The sequence below is a fragment of the Phoca vitulina genome, unplaced genomic scaffold (genome assembly GCF_004348235.1).
Source record: "Phoca vitulina isolate PV1807 unplaced genomic scaffold, GSC_HSeal_1.0 scaffold30, whole genome shotgun sequence".
Taxonomy (NCBI): domain Eukaryota; kingdom Metazoa; phylum Chordata; class Mammalia; order Carnivora; family Phocidae; genus Phoca; species Phoca vitulina.
Genome location: NW_022589733.1, coordinates 21541297 through 21558180, shown reverse-complemented (window position 1 = coordinate 21558180; position 16884 = coordinate 21541297).

Genomic DNA, 16884 nt, shown 5'->3' with positions numbered 1-16884 from the left:
AGTCAGAGAAGCAGAAATAAAAACCGGTGTTTATAGGGACATTTCCAGCAAATGAAAGCAAGAATTATTGTTTGTTGGGAATGGCAATAAAATCTTCAAAACTCATCAAAATAACACATTTTGTTGTTTTTCTGCCACTATCAATGCTGTGAAGGGGGTTTGGAGAAAAACTGGGCATACAGCTATGCCAATAATTTAAATTGACCTGAGGGCCTTCATACAAATAAGACTCCTGTTAGCAAACAGAATTCTCTGATTTGTCAGTGTTTTTGATATGACTAGTTGATACACAGATCAACCACCAGTGGGATATTGACTATTGAAGTATATATAATCACCTTATAAATTGTGAAGCATTGCCGAATGTATCTCTTTTAGGATTGCCCTATTCCTATTGCCTGGTAATGGTCATTCTGCAAATATTTACCAAGTGCAGACTATGTACCAACTACTCATCTAAATACCAGAAAAATAATAATGAATAAAACATAACATTTTATATATAAACATATAAATAAAACAAAAATACATAAAATAAAACAAAATTAATTAATGAAGAACCTCAGAGAGTGATAAATGCAGTGAAGAGGAAAAAAAACAGGCTATTGAGATAGAGGGTGAGGAAGAGAGTGGGTTGTGGGCAGGGAGGAAGGAGAAATATTTTAAATAGGTTAGTCCGGAAAGGTCAGTTTGAGGGTCTGACAGCTGAAGAGAGCCATGGCTGTTGAGCAGAAGTCAGCCATAAATTGCAGGTAGGGGGACAAGAATTGCAAAGACACCCTGTGATAGGAACAGGCTTGGTTTATTCAAGGAATGACAAGAAGGCCAGGTTATGAGGTGAATAAAGCTCAATGGGACTTGTAATCTTACAGGCACAGAACAGCAAATGAGTGATGGAAGATACACAGTAAAATATTTTTACTCACAAATTTGTATTTTTCTTTTTGCATGGGTTTCTTCTTAGCTAAAGAGACAAGATGAACGATTTTAAAGAACAGAATTATCTTGACTGTTTTACTCCTTTCCCCTAGTGTCCTAAGAAAGCTTTACCTTTGAATACAATGTCTCCGTTCTTCCTCCTCTGAGTATCCAGAAATATCCTCTCCCATTGATTAACTTTTTGATAAAATTTATGGAGGAAATATAGATCAGTCATATATGCCTTTTTATCAAAACCCTTATCAAAGGAAATGGAGGAGGGAAAAATGCTGAATAAATATGTGTTACAATAATTCTTCTTTTGATGCAAAATCTGCCTTTGTTATAATAGATTCAGGTCATTGTGTTCCATCAGGTCCATACCACTTAATATGTAAATTTGGACAGGTTACTTAGCCTCTTTTGAAACTCCATTTTCTCATCTATAATATGTGAAGGTGACTACTCTTTATCTTGGAGGTTTGTGAGGATCACATGAGATCATGTATATGAAGTGTTTAGCACAGTGCTTGGCACACAGTCAGAATAGATAATGTTTATGGAGCACTTACTGTTAGGTTATGAATGTCTTCATTCCTTCCAGTCACCTCCCAGTAAACCTTTCTGCAAACTTCCTCAAGTAGCCCCAATAAACTTTTATGTTGGCTTTTCCCCCAGCTTGTCACTGATCAAATATCTTTTTCTCCAATGTCCGGCTGAAAGAAACTGTATATTTATGAGACCATCTTTTGGTAACAAAAATGCCAGGAGTCAGTGGTCTATTAAAAACCTAGTATTAATTTAGGCTCCCTGTCAAGCTCCTGACAAAGCCTATATGCACTGTGTAGCTATACCAAGGATTCTAGAGCATAGGTGAAAACGTGTGAGTATGTAGCCCTTGATCTCCTGAGCTGCATTTGGCAAGTATCCAGCCACTCATTTTTTTGTCTAATTAATGACATTCCTGGCATATGGAGATCATATAACACAGAATCTGTTCATACTCTGCCTGCAAAAACCCACTTTGTTCTCCTACCTGCAAAAAAAAACAAAAAAAAAAAAAAAAAAAAATTGACAACCTCTGCTATTCATTTCTTTATTGTGTCATTTTGAATGCACATTTTGAATTCTCCCTCCCTCCCCCTTCCCTCCCACTCTCTTCCCTCCGTCTCTCCTTACTTGTTCTTCCCTCTCCTCTCCCACTCCCTCCTGCGTTCCCCTGCATCCCATTCTCCTCCCTACCTTCATGTCTGTCTCTCTTTTCTACTGAAGGGAAGAGAAGCTTTTTGGGGGAGGGGATATAATAGGAAGCTAACATCATCAATTGAACTGGTAGTAGAAGTTTTCTTGAAACTCAAGGATGGTTTGCTTGAGTAATGCTAACATTATCATGGTCCTCTGAGAAGACTATGACCATTCCCACCACCACATTTTAGCTTCTGCTATTCTCCTTGCTTAGAATGCTTTTTCCTTTTCTTCCATCTTTCAAGACCAATCTTAAATCTTATCTCTTTGAGTAATCTTACTGACTCTGGACTTGATGGATCTTTTTTCTTCTCCCCACTATGCTGTTTTATACTTTTTGCTATTTAATTCATATTATTGAACCCTTTGTACATAAGTTTAAAGGCTTATTTTCCCACTTAGATTTTTTTTTTTTTCCAGAACAATGACCAGGTCATATACATTTTTAGTTTCTTACTGTTACAATCTTTCCCCACCCCAGCCCTCATCATGGTTTTAAACACCTGGACATTACATCTTCTTTGGGGAAGAAGGCATGTTAGCAAATTTCTATATCTTTTGAACAGAATCAAAGATAACTGTATATTTTATAACATTATAGATACTACCCAGGGCAAAACTTAGGTCTTATTGTAAGAAGCCTACCTACAATAACCAATCTAGGCCAATTTGAATGCCTCAGGGCCTACTTCCATACTTCGTTTCACCCCAAATTTCCAAGGGAGTTTAGAATGTCTGAGTCTCAGCATCCAAGTCAAATCTGGAGAAGTCATGCCAACCCCCAAATAAATTAAAAGTATCTGAGGAAGAATTAGGCTTTTTGTTTCTCCTTTTATATACTTTTGGTTCATTTAGCCTCATATATATCACCTCCAGAAAGAAGAGGAAGAATGAATGCCAGTCATTTAAGTGTTTAAATTTTTTGTTGATAGCTTCAGTAATTTGGTTAGAGAAGTTAAGGAAAAGTCTGAACTAAGAGGAAATTTAGAGACTCTGGTTTTCATTTACCCACTCCTTCAATTTGTCAGTTAATGACAAACCATAAAAATGGATTAACGCATAAAGGGAAGATCACTATATATCCTCAGAAGAAAATAATACTTATTGAAGTTAAAAAACATGGGACATTTAAAAGTAAGGAGGATGGTAGCTAATGAGCTCTGTTATATAAATTCAAGAATATCACTGAGATCCTCAATAAACAGGCTACCTAACAAAGGATGATACCTGTACTCGGTAACTACATCCTGCTACATGAGTTTAAAAGGGAGGAAAAGAAGACAGTGCTGAGCAAGAAGCCATGTATACCTGGATGTGCTCTATTAAAAGAGGCGCTTGATTGCTCAGTAATTGCAGAGCTAGGCTCTTGGGGAGGCCTTTGTCATCCCTTCTTGGCTGACACCAGACGATAGTGTGGCTCTGTGATAAGAAACAGAGGACCAGTGTCTCCATGGTAACTAACTGAGTTCTATATATTACACTCATTACAAATGAAGATAGATAGTAAAAAAAAAAATAATGTATTAACACAGAGAGGGAATATATATATATATATATATATATGTGAGTGTATGTATGTATCTTCTATCTAGAAAGTGAATAAAATAAAATAAAAATGTGATTGTGCAAAATGGACAAGGTTGATAGGCCTTTTTCCCCATTGGTGCAGGTAAATATTTCATTTTTCAGCTCCTCTGATGGTTTTGTTCTGAACCCACCCAGCTGTAGCTTGAAAGATTAATGATGGGCAGCAAAAGAACCTGAGAAGAGGCAATGAATAGAAACCAGCACCAGAGAAGAAAGAGTTCTGCCTGGCCTTTGGGACAAATAAATAAGGATTTACTAAGTCTGCTAGTTGCATCCACATAGCAGGAAAACCTGGAACCCATTAGAATGGAAACCTGGACATTTTTATAATGTAATAATTCCTAGAGTTCCAAACTCACACAGACTAGTGACAGGAAAAAAGAAAAGAAACAGGGAAGGAAAATCAGTTTCCTTTCTAATTTTCTCTTCTGTAGGTATTGATTTTACTTTAACACAACTAACTTGACTGTGTCTCTCCTCACATAAGGCCATTACACCTATATGTAGATCTTTATAAGGTTAAACACATTTTCTAAAAGCTCAGCCTGCCTATGTCATGCATTTTAAAGAAAAAGACCAAATTAAAGAAGTCATCAGTGAGTAAACCATTAACACTAGAAATTAAAAGTTTTGATTCAAGACATAGAATGCAAATATTTGGTCAGAGAACAAAGACCCAGGAGCTTTTTGCAATGGTTATATTAGCTTTGATGTATTAGTCTATCTGCTCTTAAATGAACGACTTTACACTCTGGAAGGAGGACCCTTGGTAACCCAGCAGGGATTTTTGCTGATCTTTAAGTTTGGTTTCTGTGTTTCTTTCTCAGTCAGTCCAATTTCTGAACAAGTATTTGGGTCATTGCTAGAAAGGATATAAATGTATTTTTAAAACAAAATGGCTATTTCACTTAATCTACGTAACATAGTTGTCTGCCTTTCATTTTTTCTTATGGAAGTCTTGCTCTTCTACAAGTCTTGTGAAAACTCTTATTAGAGTCTTCCAAGGTAGGGATGAAAAAAAAGGGATAGTGTAGGTACATACCCAAGAGGAATGAAAATATGTGTCCCACACAGAAACTTGTATACAAATTTCATAGCATTATTCATAATAATCATAAAGTAGAAACAACACGAATGTCCATCAGCTGATGAGTGAATAATATAATGTGGTATAACCATACAATGGAATGTTATTTGGCAATAAAAAGGAATGGAGCACTCCTACATGCTACAACATGGATGAACCACCCAGATGCCCCAGAATTGGACATTTTAAATGGATTAATTGCATGGTATGTAAATTATATCTCCATAAAATGGTTACAAAAATAAATGAAGGACTTAGGTAGAGATGAACATGATAGTCTATAAGATGACCGTATGTCCTGACTTGTTCAGAATTTTGCCAGTTTTGGGGGCACCTGGGTGGCTCAGTCGTTAAGCGTCTGCCTTCAGCTCAGGTCATGATCCCAGGGTCCTAGGATTGAGCCCCGCATCGGGCTCCCTGCTCGGCCGAAAGCCTGCTTCTCCCTCTCCCACTCCCCCTGCTTGTGTTCCCTGTCTCGCTGTCTCTCTCTCTGTCAAATAAATAAATAAAATATTAAAAAAAAAAAGAATTCTGCCAGTTTTTGCCAGTTGGGCCAATAAATTATTGATAGCTCTGCTTTCACATTCAAAAGTGTCCTATTTGGATGATAAACTATATGGTAGCCATATATATAATCAGGAGTACTATGACTTTCTGAAGTGTATCCTAAAGTTACCTAATGAAAATACTATTTGGGATTCCTATTAATACTGAACTGTGTCCCTTCCATGGATTCAAATTTAGTAGGTCAGAGGTGGAAACTGGTGTTTTGTATTTTTGATAATTATTTCATGAATACTGTGAATGCCAAAATGAATTTAATGATTGCCAAAAATTCGATGTTTTACTTGTTTATAAAAAAGAGGTGACCTAATGACCTTTTGGGGCAAAGAGAATTCCAGGGAGATATGAGAAGACTGCAGGAAATGACCAGTCATGGGAGGCCAGAAAACAAATTCTGACTGTGATGAGGATCTAGAGAACAATGGGAGTGAAACAAGTGATGCTGCTGCTGCTTTTTTTTTTTTTTTAGGTTGTCTGATTTATTCTTTTTGTCTTCAAATTTTTATTTAAATTCTAGTTAGCTAACATACAGTACAATATTGGCTTCAGGAGTAGAATTCAGTGGTTCTTCGCTTACATATGACACCCAGTGCTCATCACAACAAGTGCCCTCCTTAATGCCCATCCCCCATCTACTTCCCTCCATCAACCCTCAGTTTGTTCTCTATCATTAAAAGTCTCTTATGGTTTGTTTCCCTCTCTCTTTTATTTTTCCCCCTCCTATGTTTATCTATTTTGTTTCTTAAATTCCACATATAAGTGAAATCATACGGTATTTATCTTTCTCTGACTGACTTATTTTGCTTAGCATAATACACTCTAGCTCCATCGACATTGTTGCAAATGGCAAGATTTCATTCTTTTTGATGGCCAAGTAATACTCCATTGTGTGTGTGTGTGTGTGTGTGTGTGTATACACACACACACACACACACATACATACACCACATCTTCTTTATCCATGCATCAGTTGGTCAATATTTCAATTCTTTCCATAGTTTGGTTATTGTTAATAATGCTGCTAGAAACGTCAGGGGGCATGTGCCCTTTGAATCTCTATTTTTGTATCTTTTGGGTAAATACCTAGTAGTGCAATTGCTAGATCATAGGGTGGTTATATTGTTAACTTTTGGGGGAACCTCCATACTGTTTTCCAGAGTGGCTGCACCAGTTTGCATTCCACCAGCAGTGCAAAAGGGTTCCCCTTTCTCCGCATCCTCACCAACATATGTTGTTTCCTGGGTTGTTAATTTTTGCCATTCTGACATGTGTGAGGTGGTATCTCATCATGGTTTTGATTTGTATTTCCCTGATGAGTGATGTTGAGCATCTTGTCATGTGTCTGTTAGCCATCTAGATGTCTTCTTTGGAGAAATGTCTATTCATGTCTTCTGCCTATTTCTTAACTGGATTATTTTTTTTTTGGCTGTTGAGTTTGATAAGTTCTTTCTAGATTTTGGATACTAACCCTTTATCAAATATGTTGTTTGCAAATATCTTCTCTCATTCTGTAAGCTGCCTTTTAGTTTTGTTGATTGTTTCCTTCACTGTGCAGAACTTTCAATCTTGTTGAAGTCCCAATAGTTCATTTTTGCTTTTGTTTCCCTCGCCTCCGGCAACATGTCTAGTAAGAAGTTGCTATGGCCAAGGTCAAAGAGGTTGCTGCCTATGTTCTCCACTAGGATTTTGATGGTTTCCTGTCTCACATTTAGGTCTTTCATCCATTTTGAATTTATTTTTGTGTATGGTGTAAGAAAGTGGTCCAGTTTCATTCTTCTGCATGTGGCTGTCCAGTTTTCCTAACACCATTTGTTGAAGACGCTGTTTTTTTTTTCCATTGGATATTCTTTCCTGCTTTGTTGAAGATTAGTTTGCCATATAGTTGTGGGACAAATGGTGCTTCTAAAAATATCTTTTTCTTCTTCCTTCTTAGAAGAAAACAGATCTATTATCTATTGTTTTGTAAGAATGAGTGAGGACAAAACTGGTAATGGTCCAGCTAGAAGTTTTTTCTCCAGAATGGCCCAAAGTAGAGGCAAGTAGGTTCTGGGATATCCCTGGCTGTTACAGTCCTACCACAGAGCCCGATATCCATTGCCTTCACCCAGATTCTTCTGGCTGGTTCCATCCCACAGCCCCTCACTTAAAATTTTATTATTGAGAACCCTTCAACACCCAGGTTTGGAGGCAAAAAGTAGAAACCTCAGGTGAGGCAGAGCAGTCTCAGAAACATAGGAAAATGCAGGAAACTTGAGCATAAGGATAATTAAAAAAAAAAAAAAACTGCCATAGACTGAAGGTTTGTGTCCCCCAAGATTTATATTTTGAAACCTAATCTCCAGTGTGATGCTGTTTGGAAGTAGAACCTTTGAGATGTGATTAGGTCATGAGGGCTCTGGAATGGAATTAGTGCTTTTAAAAATGAGACCCCAGAGAGATCCTTCACCACTTCTGCCATGTGAGAGCACAGTGAAAAGATGGCTGCCTATCAGTCACGACGTGGGTCCTTGCCCAGACACTGGCTCTGCCTGTGCCTTCATCTTGGACTTCCTCGCTTTCAGAATTTTTAGAAATAAATTTCTAGGGTGCCTGGGTGGCTCAGTCAGTTAAGCATCTTCCTTCGGCTCAGGTCATGATTGCAGGGTCCTGGGATTGAGCCCCACATCGGGCTCCCTGCTCAGTGGGGAGTCTGTTCTCTCTCTCCCTCTGCCCCACTGCCCTGCTTGTGCTCTCTCTCTCTCTCTCTCTCTCCCCCTCTCTCAAATAAATAAATAAAATATTTGAAGAAAAAAGAAATAAATTTCTATTGTTTATAAGCTCCCCTGTCTATGGCATTTTGTTATAGCAGCCTGAGCAAACTGAGACAGCTACAAAAAGAAGCAAAGGAAATTGGTCCATAGTTTCTTAAAATGAATACGAGCAATGATGGGGCATATAGCAAAATATGAACCAAACTTTGATAAGAAGCATTCCATCATAATATGCGTATGTAAAAATATGTATGTTATGAAATATTTGAAGTTATTTGTGACTTACTTGAATCAACATTAACTTCTGTTTAAAATGTTTAGTCTTCATTGCTTGTTGTTCATATTGAAGAGCTCTTCACAGTCTCAGAGTCTGAATCTGAAATGAAAATTGTGGTGAAGAAGCCTATACTTTCCCACATGTGCAGAATTGTCATAAAATGACTTGAGGAGAAAAAAATTGTTACAAACCTGTCCTCTCATTTGGCCAGATTGCTTTAATTCTCAGCCCTTTTTTTTTTTTTTTTTTTTGCTTCTTTAATCAATCAAGAAAATGCTCTCCTGCAGATTCATAGCTCAGAAGTATACTCTTCCTTGCTCCTGTCCATGCCCAAGCCTCTTGATCTCCAGGGAAAAGGTTGACATCTGGAGAGATTTCCTCCTTTCACTTTGTTCCAGCAAACTGTTTGAAATATTCTGGCTTTTTATTGAAATTTGAGTCGTCTTTCTCTCTTTTAGGTACTGTCTAAAAGTTTTCAATGTTTTAAAAAGGATTCCTAAAATGTTTTTAAAAGGATTCCTAATTAGTTGAGGGAATGCAGCCCAGGGTGAATATTACTATTACTAAATAACAGTACAGATTGAACTTTGATGGTTTCTAAGCTGCTGATTTTTAATGGAGCATTTCATGTATGACTTTTAGGTTCCAATATAATAGTAGTAAGACATGTTAACTCAACAAGTCAATGTGGCAATATTAATTATCTCAGAATATTTAGATGTCCAGGTTTGGTGCTTCTGTATGATTGGATACCCATGCACTGGCAATGAAAGCAGTTTAACATTGCCTAAAAGACAAAGATTTGGCAAAGCTTTAAAAAGTTTTGACTGCAAGGATTACAAATTTTAGTCTAATGATGCAGATTTACTGGACCCTAGTAAACAACAGGAGTAAAAAACATTTTCTAGAAGAAAAACCCTGGGATGAATTCCAGGTAACTGATTTCAGATGAGATTCTTAAGTAACAAAACATCAGCAGGTTTAGTAGACTCACAAACATGAGGCTACTTAGGACTCTAAGATAATAGACCCAAGACACCAGAGACTAAATACTAGGCAAGACCATGACTTTGAATTTTGATTATGGGCAGGAAATGAGGACGTTCTGAACAATGAGGATACCATCCAGAGAAATGGTAGCAAAGCAAAACCAGTTTAAAAAAATAACTCTGATGTATATTGGGAGGGACTTTATTGAACTTGAAATCAGAAAATAACAGCCTCTAAGATTTTATTTGTTGCTTCTCCTGATCCTGATCCAGTATTTCGGTTCTAGGCTTCCATTAAGATGGAAGTAAATCCCAACAGTCAGCCAAGGGCCAGGCTATGATAAGGGTTTCCATTTTAAACAAATTCAAATTTATTTAAAGCATTGGTGTGTTTGTGGACTACATGGGTTATGCTGTTAGAGCAGGGTAGCAGTGAAGAACAAAGACTGACATGAGATAGACCTACTTTCCTCCACTTCCTTTCTATGTGGCTTTGGGAGGGGCTATGATTTAATCTGTATGACCTTTGATCGGCCTGCAGTGAGTTTTGGTAGATACTGCCTGTCTTCTAATGTGGTGTTACTTACACCCCACCAGCAGTGTTTTAGAGTTGCAGTTTCTCCACATCCTCATCAGCTTTCTGGTGAGTAAATGATGACTTCTCATTGTGATTTTTGTTTGCATTTCTCTGTTGACTCATGATTTTTAGCATATTTTCTTATGTTTATGAGACCCTTGCATATCCGGTTTTGTGAAATGCCTGTCCCAATCTCTTGCCTGTTTCTTAAAACTGATTTTTTTTGCCTTACTGATCTGTAATTTAAAAAAATACATTCTGGTTATGAGTCCATTATTGGATATGCGTATTGCAAATACATTCTCCTACTCTGTGGCTTGCCATTTTAGTCTCGTAATGGGGTCTTTGTTGAGCAGTAGTTTTTAATTTTAATGTCACATTTATCCATTTTTTTCCTTTATGTTTACTACTTTCTGTGTCGTAAGAAATCTTTTTAATACTTAGTGGCTTCATTTTAAAGTTTATAACTTTAATACATCAAGAATTTATTTTAGTAAAGATATGAGGTAAGGATCCAAATTGTTTCTTTTCCAAATGCTCTTTCAATTGTCCAAAAACTTTAAAAAATAATTCATATTTTAAATGCCACTTTTAGGGAATTTCCATCAGAGTGACTTCATAAGTTTATGATATGAAACACTCTTAACACTTAGCATTGTTCAATAAAATATTAAAACACTGAAAGACACAGGTAAACTGAAAAACAGATAAATATCTCTGTGGAGCCTGTGTGGGGCAGTCAGTTAAGCATCCAACTCTTGGTTTCAGCTTGTCAGGATCTCAGGGTCATGAGATCCAGCCCTGTATCGGGCTTGCACTGAGATTCTCTCTTTCTCTCCTTCTGCCCCTCATGCTTGTGCTCGCACGCTCTCTCTCCCTCTCAAATAAATAAATAAATCTTTAAAAACAAAAAACAAACAAAAAAACCCCAAAGGGCAATATTATTTGGCTCCTGTGAGATAAGGAGTACTTTAAGTGCTACCTTATGAATCAGGAGTATGAATACCTCATTACCACATGAATTCAAGGGCTATGGTAAGGGACCTTCTCATAAAGAAGGCTGGTGAAAAAAAAGTTTCTGGTCACTGTGTTGGGCTGTGACTTTCAGAAAACTTCAGGATACATTTGAAGGAAGATAGATTCTCACAACCAAAACAAAACCAAGCTGCTTGTGAGCTTTGTGACAGCATCAGAGATATCCCCCAGGTCTACTTGGGACAGGAATCCTAACATGCCATTATCAGACTTCATTCTGGATTGGGGAATCAGGATTTGGATCAAGGTAAACCTAAAGCTACCTGACTAGGGGTTGGGCTGAACACTTGAGAAGAGAAAGAGGCGGGGGAAATAAACCTCGAAATAGGTCAAAATTCCAGAGAAACAAGTTTAATTATCTGAGAGAAACCAACCAAATTAACAATCAGAGTATGAATTTACTCCAGAGAGAATCAATTTCTTGGAAGTTTAAGGTAAATATATTTAGGTTGTTAAAGGAGATAAATAAGGAATGCCTTCAATAAAAAAAAAAGGGGGGGGGATGAAGAACGAAGAAATTACTTCTAGAATGAAGAGCACACAGAATGCAAGAATACAATGAAGTGATGGTAGAACAGCAGGAGGAAATAAAGCATTGGCTTTAATTACTTAGGAAGGAAGTAGAAGGAAATAATGGGATCAAGAGAACCTTGAAAGGAGCACAGAGTGAGTATTCAAAAAAGCCAATAGAGGATAGAAATGAGAAAACTGAACAATATTAAATAAAAATGAATAATTAGTTGAAAAGGTTTGTGGGAGAAAAAAATATAGAAGACAAAGGAGTTCTAAATCATGCATAACTGTAGTCTTAGAAGAGAGCAAAAAGAAAATAGAACAAATATTTGAAGATATAATTCAAGAAACATTCCCAAAGTGAAAGTTCTGGATCTATACATATTGAAAGGGCCACACACTGAATGTTGACCAAAATTGACCCCAAATAGTCAAAATATTTTGTAGTTAAGTTACAAGATTCCAAAAAATAATGAATTCTTCATTCAGGCAAAAAGATTGTGTCACTTACGATGAAACAAAGTATCAGGCTTACCTCAGTAAACTTTGGTTGGGTTCTCTGGGAAGCAGTTGCTGAGGTAGATTTAAGAGTGCAAATAACACCTTTGAAAGGAAAAGGAAGAAGCTCGGTTGTGCTGGGAGAGGGATTAGTCCACAATTCTGGCCTAAATCAAGCTTTGTCAGCCCAATGAGTTGTTCCAGAGCAAAGATCCCCTATTAGAAGAGTCCTGCATTTGTCAGGCATTAGCTAGGCCCTGGTACCTCCACCTGGTTTAGTCATTGCTGGGACTGCCCTAAGAAGAATGTGCTTTCAGCTACTGCTCCTTGGCTCGATCATTCCCCAGCTTCTGCACGGAGAAAAGCATGACCTTGATTCAAAAGCTGAAGCAGACCCTGCTGAAACTAATAGCTAGGGGTTGTCAACTAACCATACTGCTCAGACCTGGGCAGCAAATCCTTTCCTAAAGGGAGATCTGAGCAGTACATCTCCATGTCTGCCACAGTTCAACCCTCGTAGGATGCAGATATACTCCATATTCATGAGGGTAGCAGCTCCTCTAGGACTCTGGTGGGCCTCTGTTCCAGAGGGCAAACTTAGAATAAGGAAATTCACAGGATGAACTACAGCTTCACTCTTGCAAGTTTGTCTCAGACCACAACAGATACTCATTGTCTCTCCATCTTCTACTTTTATTCTAAATTCCTCTCACTCTTAGCTACCACCTCTGCTTGTCTCACGGACTTGCCTGATAGGGTAACCCAGACTCTCATTTTTGAGGACAATCACAATTCAGTGACGTTTGGGCAAGAAAGTACTAACAGATGTCCAGTGATGTCATCTGAATTTCACACATACTCCTTTCTGCCCCACTATGTAGCAGAAACCCTAGTTTCTTCTGCTATCTATGGTTTTATCCCCTGACAAGGTGGTGACTCCTCTTAGAAGTAGCCCAGAGTACTCATTTGGCAGCTATAGCCTGTAGCTCAAAAATACCAGTTTGAAGGAATTCTTGCTACATCTCTTTGTGAGAGTATTCCCTCTTTGAGGACCAGGACCTCTAACTTTGTAGAGCCCAGAATTGCGGACCTGGGAAACACAAAATCACCCTGATAAGTCATTGGAAATGATGATAAGTGGAACCCTGTCCTACTTTTACTCCTTGGTTCCTGGATGCAGTGTCCTGTTGAGGAGACCAGCACCACATAAAAGTCTTGGATTCATTGTGTATACCATGAGCTGGGGATGGCTCCCCATCCCTGAGGGGTTTTACCCCTGAGCCAATACGTCAGCTCTACCTTTAGCAGTCTGTTCCAGTGCTCTGTTAGACCAGCAATTTCTAGATGGTTCAACAGGTGAATCCCATGGGCCCATGTCTACACTCCCTTTATTGTAAAGTGGCTGGATGCTATGTTGTGTGGGATTCCATACCTTTGGATCAGGTTTTCCTTAATCTCCTAGATAGTAGTCCTGGATGGGGCCTTGAGACAAAGAAGGGAAAATTCATATCTGGAAAAGATATCAGTTCCTGTAATAAAAAACTACTGGCCCTTCTGGGATGAAAGGAACCCCATGTAATCAACTTTGAATCCCATGGGTTGTTGCCATATTCGAAGTTTAGCACTGGTGTCTTTTGCTGGCAAACTGGATGCTTACAGATAATGGTAGGTAGATTAGCCTTGGTTAATGGGAGTCTGTGGTGCTGGGCCCATGTATCCTCTTTGTCTGCAGCTCTGGTCACTTCATTCAGAAGTCCATTGTTTTGCATGGCCAATGACAGAAATATGCTAATAGTAATTACCAAGTCATTTTGTTTACTTGCTTGTTTAACGCCCCTTCCATGATAGATGTTTCCTGGAAAACATAAATGTGTGATACAAAGATCTTCACACTTGATGCCTTCATTCTCATAGGCCTTTCCATATACCTTTGCCCCAGATCTCCGTATCTCCAATCTTTCAACCTTTTTTTTTTTTTTTTTAACCTTCCAGGTCCCTGGCCGGTAGGCTAGGCCATTTGTCACTGCCCATGAGTCCATGCATAGTTTTACCACAAGCCACTTCTATACAGAGGAGATAACCACTGCCTGAAGCTCTGACTGTTGGGAAGATTTTCAGTTACTACTGTCTTTCAAGGCCACTCCTGAATGAGGCTGTAATGCAGCTGCCATTCATTTTTGGCTTGAGTCTAACCCATTCATTCCATCAAAATTTAAAATGTATTTATCTCCTTCATATGATCTACATAGGTGTATTATATTTGGGTATATTGTATTTAGGTGTGTTGTACATACCTCACAGATATGAGCTGAAGGAGAGGCTCGTGTTAACAATAGTGGATGATATAGTGCTCTGGTCTACCTGTTCGTAACAGCTTCTGTGTACCCTCTGGTCCTCCTCATGATTATCCTATATGTACTATTTCTATCTTATAATGGATTACTGTTGGGCCTACTTAACTTTATGACTTGAGTTCAGTAGTTCTGAACATATGGTCACTAGATGTCCTATGGTCAAATGTTTGATCTGTCATGTCCCAGTATCATCCCAGAAGCTGGTTTGTTTGTTTCTTTTAGAATTATATCATCATCATTTATTAATATTTAATTCAAATATAATTGACATACAATACTTTATTAGTTCCAGGTATACAACATGGTGATTCAAGGTTTGTATACATTACAAAACACCACGATAAGTATAGTTACACATCTGTCACCCTACAAAGTCATTACAGTATGATTGACTATATTTCCTGCGCCATACTTTTCATTCCTGTGACTTAATTATTTTGTAGTGGAAGTTTGTTCCTCTTAATCCTCTTAACCCAAATCACCCATCCCCCAAAACCTCTCTGGAAACTATGAGTTTATTTTCTGTATTTATGAGTCTGTTTTTATTTTTTTGTTGTTGTTTGCTTTTTTTTTTAATTCCACATATAAGAGAAATCATTGTATTTATCTTTCTTTGTATTTATTTATATTTCATTGTATTTATCTTTCAAATAGTCTAATGTCCTCTAGGTCCATCCATGTTGTTGCAAATGGCAAGATCTCATTTTTTTATGGCTGATTAGTATTCCATTATGTGTGCATATGTGCGTGTGTGTGTGTGTGTGTGTGCGTGTATTGCGTTTTCTATATCCATTCATCTCTTTATTTTATTATGTTAGTCACCATACAGTACATCATTAGTTTTTGATGTAGTATTCCATGATTCATTGTATCCATTCATCTCTTGATGGACACTTACGTTGCTTCCATATTTTGGCTATGGTAAATAGTACTGCAATAAACATAGAGGTGTGTGTATCTCTTTGAATTAGTGTTTCCATTTTCTTAGGGGAAATACCCAGAATTGGAATTATAGATTGCATAGTATTTATATTTTTAATTTTTTGAGAACCCTTCATACTGTTTTCCATAGTGGCTGCACCAATTTACATTTCCACCAACAGTGCTTGAGGGTTCCCTTTTCTCTGTGTTCTTGACAATACTTGTTCTTTCTCCCTCCCTCCCTCCCTCCTTTCCTTCCTTTTTTTTTTTTTTTTTTTATTTTTTACTTTTTTTTTTTTTTTTTTGTTTTTTTTTTTTTTTTGTTTTGTTTTTCTTTTTTTTTTTTAAGATTTTATTTATTTTAGAGAGAGAGCATGCATGAGCAGTGGGGGGCAGAGGGAGAGGGAAAGAATCTCAAGCAGACTCTACACTGAGCATGGAGCCCAACACGGGGCTCGATCCCACAACCCTGAGATCATGACCTGAGCCAAAATTAAGAGTCAGACACTTAACGACTGAGCCACCTAGGTGCCCCATGAGTTCTTTATATATTTTGAATATTAACCCTGTATTGGATATATCATTTGCAAATACTTTATCCCATTCAATGGATTGCCTTTTTGTTTTTTTGAGTTTCCTTCACTTACAAAAGCTCTTTATTTTGTTGTAGTTCCAGTAGTTTATTTTTGCTTTCCCTTGCCTGAGGAGACTTACCTAGAAAAATGTTGATATAACTGACGTCTGAGTTTACTGCCTATGTTTTCCTTTAGGAATTTTATGGTTTCAGGTCTCACATTTGGGTCTTTAATACATTTTGAGTTTATTTTTGTGTATGGTGTAAGAAAGTAGCCCAGTTTTATTCTTTTGCATGTAGCTTTCAATCTTCCCAGCACCATTTATTGAAGAGATGGTCTCTTCCACATTGTGTATTCTTGCCTTCCTTGTCATAGATTAACTGACCATATAAGCATGGGTTTACATTGTTACATTGATCTATGTGTCTACTTTTGTGCCAGTACCATACTACTTTGACTACTATAGCTTTGTAATATAGTTTGAAATCTGGGATTGTGATACCTCCATCTTTGTTCTTTCTCAAGATTGCTTTGGCCGTTCAGGGTCTTTTGTGATTCCATACAAATTACAGGATTATTTGTTCTAGTTTTGTCAAAAATATTATTGATATATTTTTTTAAAGATTTATTTATTTTTAGAGAATGGGGAGGGGCAATGGGAGAGGGAGAGAGAGTCTTAAGCAGACTCTGCACTGAACATGGAGCCTGATGTGGGGCTTGATCTCATGATCCCAAGCTCATGACCTGAGTCAAAACCAAGAGTTGGACACTTAACACTCTGCACCACCCAGGCACCCCCAAAAATACTATTGCTATTTTGATAAATATTGCATTGAATCTATAGGTTCTTTGTGCAATACAGACATTTTGACTATATTAATTATTCTAATCTATGAGCACAGTATATTTTTCCTCTTATTTGTGTCATTCAGTTTCTTTCATCAGTGTCTTATATTTTTCAATTGACAAGTTTTTTTGCCTCCTTGGCTAAATT